Source organism: Rutilus rutilus (assembly GCF_951802725.1).
Source record: "Rutilus rutilus genome assembly, chromosome: 1".
NCBI lineage: Eukaryota > Metazoa > Chordata > Actinopteri > Cypriniformes > Leuciscidae > Rutilus > Rutilus rutilus.
In genome coordinates this window covers 27,818,009-27,839,415 of record NC_140209.1, presented here as the reverse complement: position 1 = coordinate 27,839,415, position 21,407 = coordinate 27,818,009, and the positions used below count along the sequence as shown (strand labels likewise).

Below are 21,407 nucleotides of genomic sequence, written 5' to 3'. Positions count from 1 at the left end.
CAGGTCAGATGACGTCAGAGTTTGTGGTCATTTGTTGGAAAATCACATCACACAGCTCAGACATTACACAAACTGACAAACACAGATTGAACAAGTTCAGTCGGGTGAAAACTGACTCCGACCAACGGCAACAGAAGCCGACAGCGGTAACACACTGATCCAACAAACTCTGACACACGTCTGTTTTTTTTTTTATTGCTTGAACAACAATAACAGAACAAGAACAAAATTACAACAAAAAAATATAAAAAAATGCCAGGGTTAGGGATACAAAATTATAAAATACAAAAAAGTGAGTAAAAACAAAACTAAATAATAGACCAAACAAACAATAAAAAGCCTTTGACATTTCACAAAATCTTAAATGTATTCAATAAATGAATGGTTTTAACTGCTTTTTTGTTTCTACTGTCCTACTGTACTGTTTTGGAAACCATATCATTTTCTAATTCTTTCAATACCACAGACAAAAGAGGTCTCTGATTAATTAACTAAATTAATTAATTAAATTTACACCGATGTAGTGTTGTCAAAGTACCGGTAGGCTACTTCGGTACCAAGTCTTAAAAAGTGACGATACCAGCATTTCTGTAGTACCGGGTATATTCGGTAGCCTACCCACTAATAGGCAGCTGCTTTAAGTCGCATCTCTGTTTTTATCTATGCTCGGGGCTCCAGACTAACTTTTTTACTTGGAGCGCTGTCTGTAGCTGATATATATACCACGATATAGTGTCTGTGGATATTAAACTGCAAAAGACTATTTAAATATTAAAGGGTAACTAAACCCTAAAACAACTTTTTTTAGTTAATGATCTGTAAGACTGGGGCTTTATTAATGCTGTTTATTGATTCAAGTAATTTTTTTGACATTTGTGTTTAAAGCTATAGGATTTTCTCCCATCTAGCAGTGAAATTGTATATGACTACCAACTGAATTACTCTCTAGCCCCTCCCATTCCGAGGGCGTTTTAACTCCTACGGTGGCCGTATTATTTCAAATCTGCCGGCAGTCGTGAGTAATCTCCCCCTCGCATTCGTCACGGTGCCACTGAGTGTCAAAACGCCAAAGGCGAAGCTTGAATTTCCAGGTATGTCCCTCTTTGGCTAATGTATTTTCAAGATGGAGGCGCAACATGGCTGCCGCTCGTATGTATAATAAATGCCAGATTTTACGCTTACGAGAATACTTTATTAGTTGGTGGAAGTAATTACACATGAATGAGCACATATAGCCTACTTTTGATAGAACAAAGTGTTTTTTGCTAAGAATCAACTTAAAAAGTTACACAGTGTAGCTTTAAAGTGTTTTAATTCCACAAAATATGGTGTAAACACGTCTGAGTGCTGCCCTCTTCAGGTTGAACGGTGGCTACTGCATTTGAATTTTCTTATTGAAAGTTGTGGTACCCTCTGACGTCAGAGGGCACCAGCTAACCGCCCTTTGTCTACAGAAAGACGCATCTCAGATGCACGCCCCCTCTCCGCTGGGCTCTGCCCACTTTTCCCGCATTTTTCAAATATTGCCAGTGGGTGGAGTCAGGCTCTGACCAGGGGTTTAGTTACCCTTTAACCCTGCATGTTCTGCTTGTCTCTGTGTGAATGAATGGCGCAAACACGCTGTTTCATTTACCTCTCTCTCACACACACACACACACACACACTGAAACACGAGTGACGCTCGCGCTGTTTTCAGTCTCTAGTGCCTCACGATATGATGACATGATGAAATTCATCTCCAGAGCCGCTCTGAGAGTCACTTCATTAGCATTTACCGTTTAATTTGAGAAAAAACTATGGTCATATCATACACACACAGAAACTCAAAGGTCTTCACGGCAACCCGTCAAAATAAACGTTCGGTTTAACTTGAAGAAATTGACAGAAATAACAGACTGTAAAAAAAATATGGACGTAGTGTCCGTGACGTCACCCGTAGGTTTCTGAAGACCGTTTTTGAAGCCTAAAGTGGGCGTGGCCGACCGTCGCTATCTCGGCAGCGCGTCACTCCCGGATTTTTTTTTTTTTTACAGTCATACAATGAGCTGAGGTAACGTGACGGCTAACAGACAGCAGATAAATGGCTAATGATGACTAATGACCACAGTAGCGGGAATCCACTTGTCACTCAAAAGTGGACACCCTTAATTATGCAGAAATTTAAGGCTTAATATAATTTGAACGGATGAGTTATAAAAAAATTCACCCTCCTCACAGTTGTCATGAAGGGCAAAATTAGCTATATAGACCAAAGCCACTTTTTGCTTCAGGCTGTAAACATGTTTTTTTCTGCTGTAAAGTTGGGCATTTCAACACGGGGGAGATGCAGATTTGACTCACTTCTACAGCCAGCCTCAAGCGGCCAGTCGATGAATTGCCGTTTAATACACTTCCGTGTTGGTTTCAAGAGAGAGACAGGGAGGTTGCCGCTTGAGAAATAATTATATTAGGCTACTGTACAGTAGATTAAGCTACGTCTCCATGGGATTTTTTTATAAGCAATATTTACGTTTAAACAGCATGTAGCCTTTAATGCTTATATGTATTATTAATGATTACCGTAAATAAAGTCATTGAATTTTATATATTTTTTCAAATAGTTAAATAAAATAGAAAAATAGTTCCAACAGATTTTACTGTGGTACCGAGAGCCGTACAATTTTAATGGTATCGGTACCGACTACTGGAATTTTGGTATCGTGACATCCCTACACCGATGAATATGAAACTTAACAGATATAATCACAAGATTAATAATGTACGCTTCATTTTCCAGACTCTTTTCATATTTGAAAAAATATATATATATATATTACATGTTTGTACAACAAAAGAAAGTTGCATTCCAATTTGTCATTTAGAAACTTCCCACCATAACCTCTTTGTATATTGATGGTGCCAAAAAATATGAGGTACAGTTTCTGTTTGCAAAAAAACAAAATGAACAATTTACATCTATGTCTCTGTTAAATTTGGATAGAAAATGTTTAGGGTAAAATTGATGCAATATTTTAAATGAAATATCCTTGACCTTATTTGTAATAATATATTTATTAGGTAACAGCCAGACCTTACTCCAATTAATAGTTCTAATAAACCTTGACCAATAGGAAATGACGTGTGGTTTACTGACTAGTTCTTTTTGAAAAAGGGAACGTATAGCCTTATTATTTTTGCTTGTCGAAAAACAAACTTTACCACAGAACGTATCAGCTGGATGCAATAAAGACACACGTTTAGAGTATGAAATACCTCTACATAAAGAGACAACACCCGAAGAAATAGCACCAATTACAGGCAAATTCTTTAGGGGAAACAGGGAAGTGGAAGTATGAAAGAAATTCATCATAAGTCATTAAATACTCTTGATAATTCAACAACTGTCCAACCAAAAGGATGCCCTCATCTAACCGAGTTTTCAAAAATATACTCTTATGCTTATACAAAATATTACAATTGTTCCAGATGTAATAATGATGTGGTGAAAAATGATGCTTATAAATGAACTTCCAAACCAAAAGTGCTTGCCTGTGAAAAGCTGACAGTTTAACTGGAAGTTTTTCTCGATTCTGTAATCACACATAAGCAAAAATGAAAGGCCACCAAGATGGTCAAAAACCGATTTAGAAATCATATTCCACACAGAATTAGTGTTTTTAGAAAATATTTCAACCAGTTAATTTTGAAGGTGTTATTTAAAATAGAAAAATCTAAATAATCAAGCCCACCATTTTTATATTGTCTAATATAATGTATACGGTTTTTCCACAAAAAGTTCAGCATAATTTGATCAATTATCTTATTTATTTTATTATCTGAATGTATTGAGGTAGCTGCAAGTATAAGCCTAGAAATACCTTCCGCTTTATCCAGCAGAACACGACCTTTGAGAGACAAGTCCCTCTGTAACCAAATATTAAATCTGTTCTTTACTTTTTTAATCACCGGGTCAAAATTTTGTGAGATTCTCTCCTGCTCATTTTTGGTAATAACCAAACCCAAATAAGTTGGAGCATCCTTTACAGGAATATTACAGATTGTTCTGCCATGGCAACTTTTTAAAGCAAACAGTTCACATTTTTGTAAATTAAGGCAGAGACCTGAGGCACTGGGAAAAAATTCAGTGAACTTGACAGCTGATCAACATTTTTCAGGAAAAGAGCTGTCATCCGCCATGACTTATCAGGACACTCCTCTCTTCAATGAGAAAGAGGTAAACAGAAACTGGGCAACCTTGCCTAACTCCTCTTTCCAGATCAAATCTGTAGTGCCATTATTTAATTTCACAGAACTATTTCCACCTGCATAAAGAGTTTTCATGGCATTACAGAAATAAGCCCCAAACCCAAAGTGTTCGAAACAGTAAAACATAAATGGATTCTCAACAGAATCAAAGGCTTTGAAAAAAATAAATAAAAAGTATAAAGCTATCATCTTTTATAAAGTCAGAATAATCAATAAGATCAAAAATAAGTCTAATATTATTAAATATATGTCTGTTTCTCATAAACCCAGATTGATTTTCATCAATAATGGAATCTAACTCTAATTTGAACCTTTGGGCAAAGACCTGAGCAAATATTTTATAGTCACTATTAAACAAACTAATGGGTCTCCAATTATCAATAAGCAACAAATCTTTCTAAGGAATCAAACAAATTATACCTTGCGTCATAGTTGTAGGAAGTTGTGAGCACTTTAAGCTTTCAGAATATACTTCAAAAAGAAATGGTATATATCACATAACTTCTGGTCATCTTCAGTAATTGTTTTTACATTCTTACAATGTTTACAAAAAGATGTCATATTATGCTCACTGAATTTAGAAGTGTATAAATTAGAGTAATAATTATAGCAAAAGCTAGAAATTATACCAAAATGATCTGTAATAGATCCATTAATATTAATTTTAGAAACAGACTTTAGTTTAGCCCTCGACTTTTCAGGTTTAAAAAATAAGCAGACATCTTCTCTCCATAACCAGTTCTGCCTTGATCGAATAAAGGCTCCTTGTGCTCGCATTCTGTACATATCAATGGGAATGTTAGAAATGGCTAAGATTTCACTAACAACTTTCTCTTCCATAAGACGTTGTGATTAAACTGATGTGCTACTAAACTTCCTCGAATATTTTCAAATTTTAATAATTCCCAATTATGACTAAACAACCCTTCATTTTTGGCTTTAATCCAGAGTTTTCCCAATTCCTGTTTAACTGCACTCAATTTAAGTAAAGAACTATTAATTTTCCAGTATGAATTATACTTGTTACAATTTGTGTTTGGAGAAATATTAATTTTGATTAATATGGCCTTATGGTCAGTTAATGGAGTTGCCAAACATTAACAAAAATATTGTTCCCATCAAAATGGTTAGAGACGAGCCAAAAATCAATCCTATAAGCGTCTAGAGCCGTCCTTGTTACTCCAAGTATACACAATATCATATAAATTTCTCTCTCTCCATATATCAGTCAGATCAAATCTGTCCATAAACTATTTTAAATTAGTATTTAAATTTGAAGGGCGTCTTAGTGGCCACCTATCTATTGATTCATTTAAAACAACATTGAAATCACCCCCTATATTATTAAATAAGATCAGGGAATTTGGATAACCAATGTGTAAGCCTTTCCTCCAACAAACATCATAACTGGTCATTATCAGATTTACAATTACGTATAGATATTAACTACTATAAAAATTACACAAAACATTTTAAAATTAAGCATATAAAGTGGCCATTTTTATCACAGTCCGAAAACAAAACCTCGCCTCTATAATTATTTTTCAAGCAAGAAACCCGCTGAGTGTTCTGTCCCATGAGACAAATATCACTATTGTGATCTCCAGAAATTAACATCAGAAGCAAAGTTGTTATTAAACCGCTTAGCAAACAAAAACAAAAACAAAGCCTAACGCTTAACGTTTTCTCCTGGCATTCAAAGATATAATAGAAAAAGACATAAACAACTAACTCTGAAACAACAAAACAGAAGAAAAAAAAATCTTGTAACCTCTTATAAACAGTCAGTTATATAAGATTATAGTTGGTAAAAAGGTCAACCGCATAATGTAGTCATAATGTGTTGTATTTTGTGCAAATAAGTGCCTCTTCAATAAAAATAATTAAATCATCTCGCTTCAACCACTGAAACAGTTCACTGTCCAAAAGTGCAGATATACATATAAGATCACGCAAACACGTGTCTTATGTCTTCAACTCTTCAACAGAAGTCAACGTGTCTTAACAGAATTGGTTTCCAACTCAGTTGACCGTGAGGTGAATTACTGCGGTCAAGTGGGCCGCGCGTTGAAAATACACGGTCAAGCCAGCCGCACATTTTTTTTAGTATGCGCGTCTATTTGTGTACTTACGGTATAGGTGCTGGAAGAGGCCAAAATTGATTTTCGGACACATTTTCTGCTATTTTCCATCTTATTAGGACATAAATAATTAAATGTCATGATTTTTGTATTAAATACGACTTTTAATTGTGTTTAATCTTTATTATTTTAATGTTTGTAGGCCTATATATGATTTACATTAATTATTACATAATTTATTCATGTTCATATTAATGTTAATTATTATACATCATTCTTTTTTTTACATTTTCATGATTTTTTTAAGATATGACTTTTATATTTGTTTATTTTTAATTATTTTAATAATTGTAGGCCTATATATGATTTACATTAATTATTACATAATTTATTCATGTTCATATTAATGTTAATTATTATACATCATTCATTTTTTTGTCAATTTTAATGTTTAATATATGATACATTAATTATTATACTTTATTAATTAATGTAAATTTAATTTAAATACAATTATGTAAATTCAATTATTAATGTTAGTTATCATACATTCATTGTTTTGCATTTTTATTGCTGATTTTAAGGTTTGTATATATAAAGTATTCATTAATTATTATACATCATGTATTAATGTTTGTTTGTTTATTTATTTATTTACTTATATTTTAAAGTAAATTACAAATATGACACAACAGGCTTTTGGTGCCTTTTAATCTGTTAATTCTCATTGAATTGCCTATGAGCTATACAAACCTGATCTCAAAACACACACACACAGACACACACACACACACACACACACACACACACACACACACACACACACACAGCCATTTTACATATAAAAGGTCACAGTTTTGCCATTTTATTTTACGTTCTAGCACTTACATAATGTCCCATTTTCAAACACTCATATGAGTGACGCTGACTATTACTGTATTTATTTTCTACTGTATAGTTTTGGAGAAAAGTAAAGGCCAATTCACCCCATTATCAAAGTGCATTCTAGCACTTACACCATATCCCATTTTCAAACACTTATAAAAAGTGTTCCTTCATAGGTTTGCTCATTCTGTCACTTGATTCCTGTTCAGAGTGACCCTGACTATTACTGTATTTATTTTAAAATAATTTTACTGTATAGTTTTGGAGAAATGTAAAGGCCAAATCACCCCAATCACCAAAGTGCATTCTAGCGCTTACACCATGTCCCATATTCAAACACTCATAAAAAGTGTTCCTTCATAGGTTTGCTCATTCTTTCATTTGATTCATGTTCAGAGTAACCCTGACTATTACTGTATTTATTTATAAGTAATTTTACTGTATAGTTTTGGAGAAAATTAAAGACAAACTCACCCCAATCATCAAAGTGCATTCTAGCGCTTATACCATGTCCCATTTTCAAACACTTATAAAAAGTGTTCCTTCATAGGTTTGCTCATTCTTTCATTTGATTCATGTTTAGAGTGACCCTGACTATTACTGTATTTATTTATAAGTAATTTTACTGTATAGTTTTGGAGAAAATTAAAGACAAACTCACCCCAATCATCAAAGTGCATTCTAGCGCTTACACCATGTCCCATTTTCAAACACTCATAAAAAGTGTTCCTTCATAGGTTTGCTCATTCTTTCACTTGATTCCTGTTCAGAGTGACCCTGGTTATTACTGTTATCATTTACATGTCATTTTACTGTATAGTTTTGGAGAAAACTAAAGGCCAAATCACCCCAATCACCAGTGCATTCTAGCACTTAACAACGTGCCATTTTCAAACACTCATAAAAATCATTCTATTATATGTTTGCTCATTCTTTCATTTGATTCCTGTTCAGAGTGACCCTGACTGTTACTGTATTTATTTTCAAATAATTTTACTGTATAGTTTTAGAGAAAAGTAAATGCCAAATCACCCCAATCACCAAAGTGCATTCTAGCACTTACACCATGTCCCATTTTCAAACACTCATAAAAAGGGTTCCTTCATAGGTTTGCTCATTCTTTCATTTGATTCCTGTTCAGAGTGACCCTGACTATTACTGTATTTATTTTCAAATAATTTTACTGTATAGTTTTAGAGAAAAGTAAATGCCAAATCACCCCAATCACCAAAGTGCATTCTAGCACTTACACCATGTCCCATTTTCAAACACTCATAAAAAGGGTTCCTTCATAGGTTTGCTCATTCTTTCATTTGATTCATGTTCAGAGTGACCCTGACTATTACTGTATTTATTTATAAGTAATTTTACTGTATAGTTTTGGAGAAAATTAAAGACAAACACCCCAATCATTAAAGTGCATTCTTGCGTTTACACCATGTCCCATTTTCACTTATAAAAAGGGTTCCTTCATAGGTTTGCTCATTCTTTCATTTTATTCATGTTCAGAGTAACCCTGACTATTACTGTATTTATTTATAAGTAATTTTACTTAATAGTTTTGGAGAAAATTAAAGACAAACTCACCACAATCATCAAAGTGCATTCTAGCGCTTACACCATGTCCCATTTTCAAACACTTATAAAAAGTGTTCCTTCATAGGTTTGCTCATTCTTTCATTTGATTCCTTTTCAGAGTGACCCTGACTATTACTGTATTTATTTTCAAATAATTTTACTGTATAGTTTTGGAGAAATGTAAAGGCCAAATCACCCTAATCACCAAAGTGCATTCTAGCACTTACAACATGTCCCATTTTCAAACACTCATAAAAAGTGTTCCTTCATAGGTTTGCTCATTCTTTCATTTGATTCATGTTCAGAGTAACCCTGACTATTACTGTATTTATTTATAAGTAATTTTACTGTATAGTTTTGGAGAAAATTAAAGACAAACTCACCCCAATCATCAAAGTGCATTCTAGCACTTACACCATGTCCCATTTTCAAACACTTATAAAAAGTGTTCCTTCATAGGTTTGCTCATTCTTTCATTTGATTCATGTTTAGAGTGACCCTGACTATTACTGTATTTAATTATAAGTAATTTTACTGTATAGTTTTGGAGAAAATTAAAGACAAACTCACCCCAATCATCAAAGTGCATTCTAGCGCTTACACCATGTCCCATTTTCAAACACTCATAAAAAGTGTTCCTTCATAGGTTTGCTCATTATTTCACTTGATTCCTGTTCAGAGTGACCCTGGTTATTACTGTTATCATTTACATGTCATTTTACTGTATATTTTTGGAGAAAACTAAAGGCCAAATCACCCCAATCACCAGTGCATTCTAGCACTTACAACGTGCCATTTTCAAACACTCATAAAAATCATTCTATTATATGTTTGCTCATTCTTTCATTTGATTCCTGTTCAGAGTGACCCTGACTATTACTGTATTTATTTTCAAATAATTTTACTGTATAGTTTTAGAGAAAAGTAAATGCCAAATCACCCCAATCACCTAAGTGCATTCTAGCACTTACACCATGTCCCATTTTCAAACACTCATAAAAAGGGTTCCTTCATAGGTTTGCTTATTCTTTCATTTGATTCATGTTCAGAGTGACCCTGACTATTACTGTATTTATTTATAAGTAATTTTACTGTATAGTTTTGGAGAAAATTAAAGACAAACACCCCAATCATTAAAGTGCATTCTAGCGTTTACACCATGTCCCATTTTCACTCATAAAAAGGGTTCCTTCATAGGTTTGCTCATTCTTTCATTTGATTCCTGTTCAGAGTGACCCTGACTATTACTGTATTTATTTTCAAATAATTTTACTGTATAGTTTTGGAGAAAATTAAAGACAAACACCCCAATCATCAAAGTGCATTCTAGCGCTTACAACATGTCCCATTTTCAAACACTCATAAAAAGTGTTCCTTCATAGGTTTGCTCATTCTTTCATTTGATTCATGTTCAGAGTGACCCTGGCTATTACTGTATTTATTTATAAGTAATTTTACTGTATAGTTTTGGAGAAAATTAAAGACAAACTCACCCCAATCATCAAAGTGCATTCTAGCGCTTACACCATGTCCCATTTTCAAACACTCATAAAAAGTGTTCCTTCATAGGTTTGCTCATTCTTTCACTTGATTCCTGTTCAGAGTGACCCTGGTTATTACTGTTATCATTTACATGTCATTTTACTGTATAGTTTTGGAGAAAACTAAAGGCCAAATCACCCCAATCACCAGTGCATTCTGGCACTTACAACATGTGCCATTTTCAAACACTCATAAAAATCATTATATTATATGTTTGCTCATTCTTTCATTTGATTCCTGTTCAGAGTGACCCTGACTATCACTGTATTTATTTTCAAGTCATTTTATTGTATGGTTTTGGAGAAAAGGCAAACTCACCCCAAAAATCAAAGTGCATTTCCTAAAGAGGTTTGGTCAGTCTTTCAATGGATTCCTGTTCAGAGTGACCCTGACTATTACTGTATCAGTCTTCATGTCATTATGAACCATTGTTAAAGACTAAATGGTTTTTATTTTTGAAGGCATTGTAGTGCAAACATACCATGCTTATTTCATATTTTATAATTACCACATGTAATTTAAAATTATTTAATGTACAGTAGTTTACAAAATTACATGGAAATACATCATACTTCTTGCATTTTATGTATTATTGTCATTTTAATTTAGTGAAAACCTTGTTTTTAACTATAAAAAATATATTATGTTCATCATCCATCCATTTGAGAAGTCCTTTTTTTTTTTTCATGGTTACTAATTCCTCACCTTTAGTTTAGTTTCTAATGTCTACGTTTTATATCCCTGTCAGTTTAGTCTTTTGTTGTTGGTTGTTGTCTTTGTTTATGATGATTATGTCTGCAAAGCTGTTTTTTTAAAGTTTACCTTAATCTCCAGTCTATTGAATCTGCTCAAATGGAATTCCTCATTTCCCCTCCTCCTTGACAGAATCATTACAATTATATGGTATTGAGATGAACTCTAAAATTATCTTTCTAAATGAAAATCCACATACAGCAAGTGACAGGTCACAGAGATAAGGAAAGATAGTTGATAACACAAAGTAAAATGAAACTGATGCAGTGTCATGTCCTTGACCTTGAATATGATCACACTTTTATAAATTCTTTGCTTTTCTTATTTCAGAAAAAATAAACTATGTGCATCTTGAAGAACGTCCTGGTTGCGTATGCAACCCACCGTTCCCTGAAGAAGGGAGCGGAGTACGTAGTCGACGTAGACTGAATGGGATCACGCTAAGGAGCCTGTCTTCTTCGAGCATGTTAGAACAAGCCAATGTGCACATTGGCGTGCGTGAGACGCATTGCGCATTCCGCCCCACCGCGCGGGCATAAATACGGAAGCAGATGCACGCACACCTTGTTTTTCGCTGAGGAGCCGAGCGGAACTTGGAGTCAGCGGTGGTCCGGCTATAGTGGCAAAGGGACTACATCCTCCGTTCCCTCCTTCAAGGAATGGTGGGTTGCATGCGCAACCAGGACATTCCCTTTCAGTCGAGAACGTCAGATGTAGTCGATGTCGACTGAATGGGATCTTTAACCCTGGAAAACGCCACTAGAGCTGCCACCTTCCAGTGCCTGGGTAAAAGCCTCTAGTCCCCCTGCAACTCTGAGGTGGAGAAGGGCGAGGCTGCTGTTCCACAGACCGGCGTCTCAACTTGTGAGAGTTAGCCGGCCCGAATTCCAGGCACAACTCGTTGACCGAAAGCTAGCAAGTCCCTACCCTCTAGTGGAGACCATGCGAGCAGGAGAACTGTTTCTTAAAAAAACAGAATTTTTAACTCACTGCCTGCGATGGCTCAGGGGTGGTCTTCTGCAGTGCAGTAGCACCAGAGAAAAAGACCCAAGAAGGTAAGGAGGGGACGCAAGGCGAATATATCTCCTTGCTTGCCTCAGGGACCTGATGATCAAATCGCACTCCGCTTGGATTTAAATCCACTCCCTCACTCCAACCACAAGCAGTTTTTTAAAAGGGAGCACTGAAGTGATCAAACACCTTCGGGACTCAATTCAAGACTCAATTCAACGAACAGGTTCGACTTCTATTAGAGAAGCTCGCATCTTTCTAGAGGGTGCTCACAGAAGTGATGGTCTCTACTGCATAACAATTATTGCAGTAGACCAGAACCTCCGCGTCCCGTTCTTACTAAAACCAGACCTGGAACTTTCCAAGGTCTAGACGTGGGTGCCATCGTGCTGCATCCCTGAGAATGTGCTCAGAGGACAGGCTTGTGCACAATTCAGAATTGAATTGAGAATGACTCCTTAATTCCAATTCAATTCTTGAATTTGAATTGATGTCAAAAACAGGATCTAGAATTACAATTCGAATTTGACTTAAAGGAAGCAGCATTGCAATTCAATAAAAATTCAAAGAAATTAATATACATATTTTAAGTTAAGTGTTTAACAATGAAGCTTTACAGTATATGTCAGATATGATTGCATTATAAATGAAGAGTTCAGATGCAAAAGCGTCTAAGTGCCAAGTGCCAAGCTGGGTCTGAAGGTACCGAATGGGGCCAGGCTGGGCATCGGTTGGAAGCGTTTTAGACTTTGACAAAACCGGACCAGGGCCAGGGAACCACAGACGTACCGAGGTGGGGCAGCGAGGTGGAGGACAGGGATCTGGCTTGAGAGGCCCGAAGGCAACCCGAAGCGTTATTTGAGTGTGTGGGGGAACAAATACCTGACTCCACTAGGTGGACACCACCAGACTTGCCCTCTTGGGGCCCAGGAACAGGGGAATTTGCTCTTTCTTTGAAGTGTGGGTACCGCTTTTTCTCCGCCCTTTTTTTGGGAGCCAGCAGTGGAACAGACACACACACAAACAAAGACTCCACCCGGCCCTCATCCGGGGGGAGGGAGTGGATGACCAACTCTAAAGCACCCTCCTCCATCCCTGAGCGGCACGCTCAGGAACGCTTTCGCTGTCTCTTGCCACCTGGCTTGGCAGCACCTAGAGCGGGCTGGGCGTCCCTACTGCGGCCGGCTCTATGCTGAGGCCTGGCTGGAGGCTGCTGCGGAGGCCCAGCGGGAGCAGCGGTAGAGGAAAATGCTTGGCGATGAGCAGGTGGAGGAACTGCCACCGGTGGCGGGGTGGCAGCAGAGGGCCGCCGCGGCAGGATGTGCCGGATGGCCTCCGTCTGCGCTTGGGCGGCAGAAAACTGCTACAACCTGGTAAGCTCTCTATGCACTTCGGGGAAAGAAAGGCACTGGGGCAGCGAGTAGAGAACCAGCGCGGCCCGTCCCGAGATACCAATCATCCAACCGAGACTGTTCAGGACACGGTGGAAGATTACAGTTGAGCCCAACAGCCTCGGCAGCCCGATTCAGCCTAGCTGATGTTTCTGGATCTGGCTCGGGCAACGTTACACTCCTAGAGGGAGACAACGCAGCTGAGTCATCATTTCCAAAGGTCAGCTCACCCTCCGATGCTGCAATCGGCATCCTGTCCCCTGGAGAGGCCCGAATGAAACAGCTTGTCCATTACAGAGGGACCAGCATGCTCAACGGGGCTCCACTGTCTGCGATGTGATAGAGGAGTGAGGGGCCCACAGGGATTGGTAACCGGGCGGGGTAGCCTCACTATGATCCTCTGATCACCCATCCCACACGGCGCCGTAGCGGGGCGAGGCGTGGTAATGGGGACTCCGAGTTTCGATCTCAACACCGTGATAGTCATATCCTCACAATGAGAACATAAACTATCCACAAAAGCCGCTTCAACGTGCTGAATATGTACATATATATTATTTACACATATATAATACAAACACATGATACAACCATTGTGATCGTCCATATGGGGGGACAGGGAATGATCGCATCCAGAAATTACATGTAAATAAATACAGTAATAGTCAGGGTCACTCTGAACAGGAATCAAATAAAAGAATGAGCAAACCTATGAAGGAACACTTTTTCTGAGTGTTTGAAAATGGGACGTTGTAAGTGCTAGAATGCACTTGGTGATTGGGGTGAATTGACCTTTAATTTTCTCCAAGACAATACAGTAAAATTACATGAAAATGATAGCAGTAATAGCCAGGGTCACACTGAACATGAATCAAATGAAAGAATGAGCAAACCTATGAAGGAACACTTTTTATAACTGTTTGAAAATGGGACATGGTGTAAGCGCTAGAATGCACTTCAATGATTGGGGTGAGTTTGTCTTTAATTTTCTCCAAAACAATACAGTAAAATTATTTGAAAATATAGTCAGGGTCACTCTGAACAGGAATCGAATGAAAGAATGAGCAAACCTATGAAGGAACACTTTTTATGAGTGTTTGATAATGGGACATGGTGTAAGCGCTAGAATGCACTTTGATGATTGGGGTGTTTGTCTTTAATTTTCTCCAAAATGGTACAGTAAAATTACTTATAAATAAATACAGTAATAGTCAGGGTCACTCTGAACAGGAATCAAATGAAAGAATAAGCAAACCTATGAAGGAACGCTTTTTATGAGTGTTTGAAAATGGGACATGGTGTAAGCGCTAGAATGCACTTTGATGATTGGGGTGAGTTTGTCTTTAATTTTCTCCAAAACTAAACAGTAACATTATTTAAAAATGAATACAGTAATAGTCAGGGTCACTCTGAACAGGAATCAAGAGACAGATTGAGCAACCCTATGAAGGAAAACTTTTTATACGTGTTTGAAATTGGACATGGTGTAAGCGCTAGAATGCACTTTGGTGATTGGGGTGGATTGGCCTTTACTTTTCTCCAAAATGATACAGTAAAATTACTTGAAAATAAATACAGTAATAGTCAGGGTCACTCTGAACATGAATCAAGAGAAAGAATGAGCAAACCTATGAAGGAACACTTTTTACGAGTGTTTGAAAATGGGACATAGTGTAAGCGCTAGAATGCACTTTGATGATTGGGGTGAGTTTGTCTTTACTTTTCTCCAAAACTAAACAGTAAAATTACTTATAAATAAATACTGTAATAATCAGGGTCACTCTGAACATGAATCAAATGAAATAATGAGCAAACCTATGAAGGAACACTTTTTATGAGTGTTTGAAAATGGGACATGTTGTAAGTGCTAGAATGCACTTTGGTGATTGGGGTGATTTGGCCTTTACTTTTCTCCAAAACTATACAGTAAAATTACATGAAAATGATAACAGTAATAGCCAGGGTCACTCCGAACAGGAATCAAGTGAAAGAATGAGCAAACCTATGAAGGAACACTTTTTATGAGTGTTTGAAAATGGGACATGGTGTAAGCGCTAGAATGCACTTTGGTGGTTGGGGTGATTTGGCCTTTACATTTCTCCAAAACTATACAGTAAAATTATTTGAAAATAAATACAGTAATAGTCAGGGTCACTCTGAACATGAATCAAATGAAAGAATGAGCAAACCTATGAAGGAACACTTTTTATGAGTGTTTGAAAATGGAACGTGTAAGCGCTAGAATGCACTTTGATGATTGGGGTGAGTTTGTCTTTAATTTTCTCCAAAACTATGCAGTAAATTTATTTGAAAATAAATACAGTAATAGTCAGGGTCACTCTGAACATGAATCAAATGACAGAATGAGCAAACCTATGAAGGAACATTTTTTACAAGTGTTTGAAATTGGACATGGTGTAAGCGCTAGAATGCACTTTGGTGATTGGGGTGGATTGGCCTTTACTTTTCTCCAAAATGATACAGTAACATTACTTGAAAATAAATACAGTAATAGTCAGGGTCACTCTGAACAGGAATCAAGTGACAAAATGAGCAAACCTATGAAGGAACACTTTTTATGAGTGTTTGAAAATAGGACATGTTGTAAGTGCTAGAATGCACTTCAATGATTGGGGTGTTTGTCTTTAATTTTCTCCAAAACTATACAGTAAAATTACTTATAAATAAATACAGTAATAGTCAGGGTCACTCTAAACATGAATCAAATGAAAGAATGAGCAAACCTATGAAGGAACCCTTTTTATGAGTGTTTGAAAATGGGACATGGTGTAAGTGCTAGAATGCACTTTGGTGATTGGGGTGATTTGGCATTTACTTTTTTCTAAAACTATACAGTAAAATTATTTGAAAATAAATACAGTAATAGTCAGGGTCACTCTGAACAGGAATCAAGTGAAAGAATGAGCAAACCTATGAAGAAACACTTTTTATGAGTGTTTCACTTTGGTGATTGGGGTGGTTTGGCCTTTACTTTTCTCCAAAATGATACAGTAAAATTACTTGAAAATAAATACAGTAATAGTCAGGGTCACTCTGAACAGGAATCAAGTGACAGAATGAGCAAACCTATGAAGGAACACTTTTTATGAGTATTTGAAAATAGGACATGTTTTAAGTGCTAGAATGCACTTTGGTGGTTGGGGTGATTTGGCCTTTACATTTCTCCAAAACTATACAGTAAAATTATTTGAAAATAAATACAGTAATAGTCAGGGTCACTCTAAACAGGAATCAAGTGACAGAATGAGCAAACCTATGAAGGAACATTTTTTATAAGTGTTTGAAATTGGACATGGTGTAAGCGCTAGAATGCACTTTGGTGATTGGGGTGGATTGGCCTTTACTTTTCTCCAAAATGATACAGTAAAATTACTTGAAAATAAATACAGTAATAGTCAGGGTCACTCTGAACAGGAATCAAGTGACAGAATGAGCAAACCTATGAAGGAACACTTTTTATGAGTGTTTGAAAATAGGACATGTTTTAATTGCTAGAATGCACTTTGGTGATTGGGGTGATTTGGCCTTTACTTTTCTCCAAAACTATACAGTAAAATTACTTGAAAATGATAACAGTAATAGCCAGGGTCACTCTGAACAGGAATCAAATGAACGAATGAGCAAACCTATGAAGGAACACTTTTTATAAGTGTTTGAAAATGGGACATGGTGTAAGCGCTAGAATGCACTTCGATGATTGGGGTGAGTTTGTCTTTAATTTTCTCCAAAACTATACAGTAAAATTATTTGAAAATAGATAAAGTAATAGTCAGGGTCACTCTGAACAGGAATCAAATGAAAGAATGAGCAAACCTATGAAGGAACACTTTTTATGAGTGTTTGAAAATGGGACATGGTGTAAGTGCTAGAATGCACTTTGGTGATTGGGGTGATTTGGCCTTTAATTTTCTCCAAAACTATACAGTAAAATTATTTGAAAATAGATACAGTAATAGTCAGGGTCACTCTGAACAGGAATCAAGTGAAATAATGAGCAAACCTATGAAGGAACACTTTTTATAAGTGTTTGAAAATGGGACATGGTGTAAGTGCTAGAATGCACTTTGATAAAGGGGTGAATAGGCCTTTACTTTTCTCCAAAACTATACAGGCAAGGCAAGGCAAGGCAAGTTTATTTATATAGCACATTTCATACACAATGGCAATTCAAAGTGCTTTACATAGAAGAAATTAAAATAATAAAAAGAAATAAGAATAATTAAAACAGTTTAGAAAAATAAAAAATAAAATACAGTACAGTACAGTACAGTACAAACAGGCGGACGAGCATTGGCACAGTGCTCATTCAGTAAATGCATAGCTAAACAGATGTGTTTTGAGTCTGGATTTGAATGTGACTACTGTAGGAGCACATCTGATCTCCTCTGGAAGCTGGTTCCAGCTGCGGCTGGCATAATAGCTAAAAGCGGACTCGCCATGCTTAGAGTGAACCCTTGGTATTTCTAGCTGATATGATCCTAATGATCTGAGTGATCTGTTGGGTTTATATTCAGTGAGCATATCTGCAATGTATTGAGGTCCTAGGCCATTGAATGATTTATATAACAATATATATATATTTATTTAAAATCAATCCTAAATTTAACTGGGAGCCAGTGTAAAGACCTGAGGACTGGTGTGATATGTTCATATTTTCTGGTTCTGCTCAGAATCCTGGCGGCAGCGTTCTGTATGAGCTGCAACTGTCTTATGGTCTTTTTGGGAAGGCCAGTGAGGAGTCCATTACAATAATCCACCCTGCTGGTGATGAAAGCATGAACAAGTTTCTCTAGGTCTTGTCTGGAAACAAAGCATCTAATTCTTGCAATATTTTTCAGATGATAGTATGCTGATTTAGTTATTGCTTTGACATGACTACTGAAACTAAGGTCTGACTCTAGTGTCACACCAAGATTCCTGACTTGATGTTTAGTTGTTTGACCCCTAGAGTGAAGGTATGCGTTCACCTTGAGAACTTCATCTTTGTTTCCAAATGCAATGACTTCAGTTTTGTCTTTGTTTAACTGAAGAAAGTTTTGACACATCCAACTGTTGACTTCATCAATGCATTGGCACAGGGAGTCAATGGGGCTGTAGTCGTTAGGTGATAGGGCTAAGTAAATCTGTGTGTCGTCTGCATAGCTGTGGTAAGCAATTTGGTTCTTTCTCATTATTTGGCTCAGTGGGATCATGTACAGGTTGAACCTGTACTTTTATTTTCTCTACAGTAGAAAATAAATACAGTAATAGTCAGCGTCACACATATGAGTGTTTGAAAATGGGACATTATGTAAGTGCTAGAACGTAAAATAAAATGGCAGAACTGTGACCTTTTATATGTAAAATGGCTGTGTGTGTGTGTGTGTGTGTGTCTGTGTGTGTGTGTGTGTTTTGAGATCAGGTTTGTATAGCTCATAGGCAATTCAATGAGAATTAACAGATTAAAAGGCACCAAAAGCCTGTTGTGTCATATATTTGTCATTTACTTTAAAATGTAAGTAAATAAATAAATAAACAAACAAACATTAATACATGATGTATAATAATTAATGAATATTTTATATATACAAACATTAAAATCAGCAATAAAAATGCAAAACAATGAATGTATGATAATTAACATTAATAATTTAATTTACATAATTGTATTTAAATTAAATTTACATTAATTAATAAAGTATAATAATTAATGTATCATATATTAAACATTAAAATTGACAAAAAAATGAATGATGTATAATAATTAACATTAATATGAACATGAATAAATTATGTAATAATTAATGTAAATCATATATAGGCCTACAATTATTAAAATAATTAAAAATAAACAAATATAAAAATCATATCTTAAAAAAAAATCATGAAAATGTAAAAAAAAGAATGATGTATAATAATTAACATTAATATGAACATGAATAAATTATGTAATAATTAATGTAAATCATATATAGGCCTACAAACATTAAAATAATACAGATTAAACACAATTAAAAGTCGTATTTAATACAAAAATCATGATATTTAATTATTTATGTCCTAATAAGATGGAAAATAGCAGAAAATGTGTCCGAAAATCAATTTTGGCCTCTTCCAGCACCCATACCGTAAGTACACAAATAGACGCGCATACTAAAAAAAATGTGCGGCTGGCTTGACCGTGTATTTTCAACGCGCGGCCCACTTGACCGCAGTTACGAACCATCGTGAAGCAAAAAGTAGTTGTCAAAGATAACAGGCTGTTACAACAACTCAATGAAGAGCCAGAACAATTAATTACTGTTTATAAGCAACATTTATAGACCGACTTCGTGCACACTCTCGAAATTGAGTCCGTTCAGACTGCCATCTTGGTCACGCCCTCCACACACGTCTGTTGGTGATTGTTTTCGTTAACACAGATATGATGTCATTGACATGTGACGCGATGACGCAGGCCGTTTCACTGGTTAAAACAAAATTAATCAAGAAGTATGAAAGAAATTCATCATAAGTCATTAAATAACCTTGAATCAAGAAAGGGTCTTGCAATTTTCGTAAAAAAATAAATAAAAAAAATTAAGGTGATAATTCACAATATTGTGCATATTTTATTAAGAAAATTGTAGTTCAGTGTTGTATAGAAAATATTGAGAACATTTAAAATAAAATCAAGAGATACATTTTCATAATTTTTTTTTTTTAAGAAAACATGCACAATTTTGAGGCTTGAATTGAGGAACTGATAAAGCTGATAGAATTAAGGGAAAAAGGCTACCTATTTATTTTAAGAGAATTAGCTCAATTATGCGGTTTTATTTAGGGACACTATTGTTAGTTCCCAACATGCTTTGCACGTGGCTGGAAATGGAGAGTAAATATTTAATAAAGTGATATTTTATGTGTTTTTGAGTAAAGGGAAACATCTGTTTAATGTTCAGTTATGTTTGACATTTGAAAGAGTTATATCATGTTGAAGTTTTGATCGTTGCCATTATGCAGAAGAGAAGAGTATGGCTTATGGTTAGGTTGTGAATATCTGCATGTATTAATGTCCTGAAGCATGTTACTTTGTTCATTGAGCAATAACTTTGATATAATGATAATGCAGTTACAAGTTTGTTTCTGTGCTGTGCAGCATATAGTCTTTTTAATTATACAATATAAGTCAACTATAAACATGTCATTTCCAATCACTCGAATTTACACAATTTTGAGAGTTAACTTGAAATAAAAAAACACATTTCACTAAAAATATTAAATTCATTGTGCCATTGACTAAATAGTTTAGGGGATTTTACATGATTTATTCAGGTAGATTCCATGAAAGAAATCAAGCCTTAACTACTCAAAAATATCATGTGTAATTTTGTTACCATATTTTTTTTTTTAAATAAGTAGCACATGACATTTATTACAGTGTGAATTTCTCTGGATTTAAACATTGTTGGAAACATTTAGGATAATGTAAGAACACAAGTCAACAATATATATACTGTATAACACTGTGCTGGTGCTTTTTGGATATTTTAGTGCAAAAAATCATACATATTGTGCCTTAAATGTTATATTATAAGCAATTGAATATGAATAAGTTGTGTATATAGCATTTTACAATATAATTGTATTTAAAATTTTAAAAATAAACAAAGTGGATCAAATCCAAGAAGCTCTAAAATAAGTTTACACAAATAAAATGTTTTGGTAAATAAATCATCAGTAATTTATGATTTATTGTTATTTTCAAAGCATATTACTCATTATTTTATTTATTTTTTGTTATGTCAAGATCACAAGAAAATTGAGGTGAGATCACAAGAAAACGAGAAAGGAAAACTAATACTAATCCACGGCCTCTTCCGGTCTGTTGTTCGTGATGTTCTCACTTTATTCTCAAAACATCTCATCAAATATCAAACTT

The 21,407-nt window shown here is 35.5% G+C and overlaps 1 protein-coding gene across 1 annotated transcript in view; it reads left to right on the top strand.

Moving 5' to 3' along the window:
- Positions 1-21,407, top strand: part of LOC311277645 (uncharacterized protein) — a 111,030-nt gene that overhangs the window by 43,935 nt on the left and 45,688 nt on the right. The window lies entirely within an intron of this gene.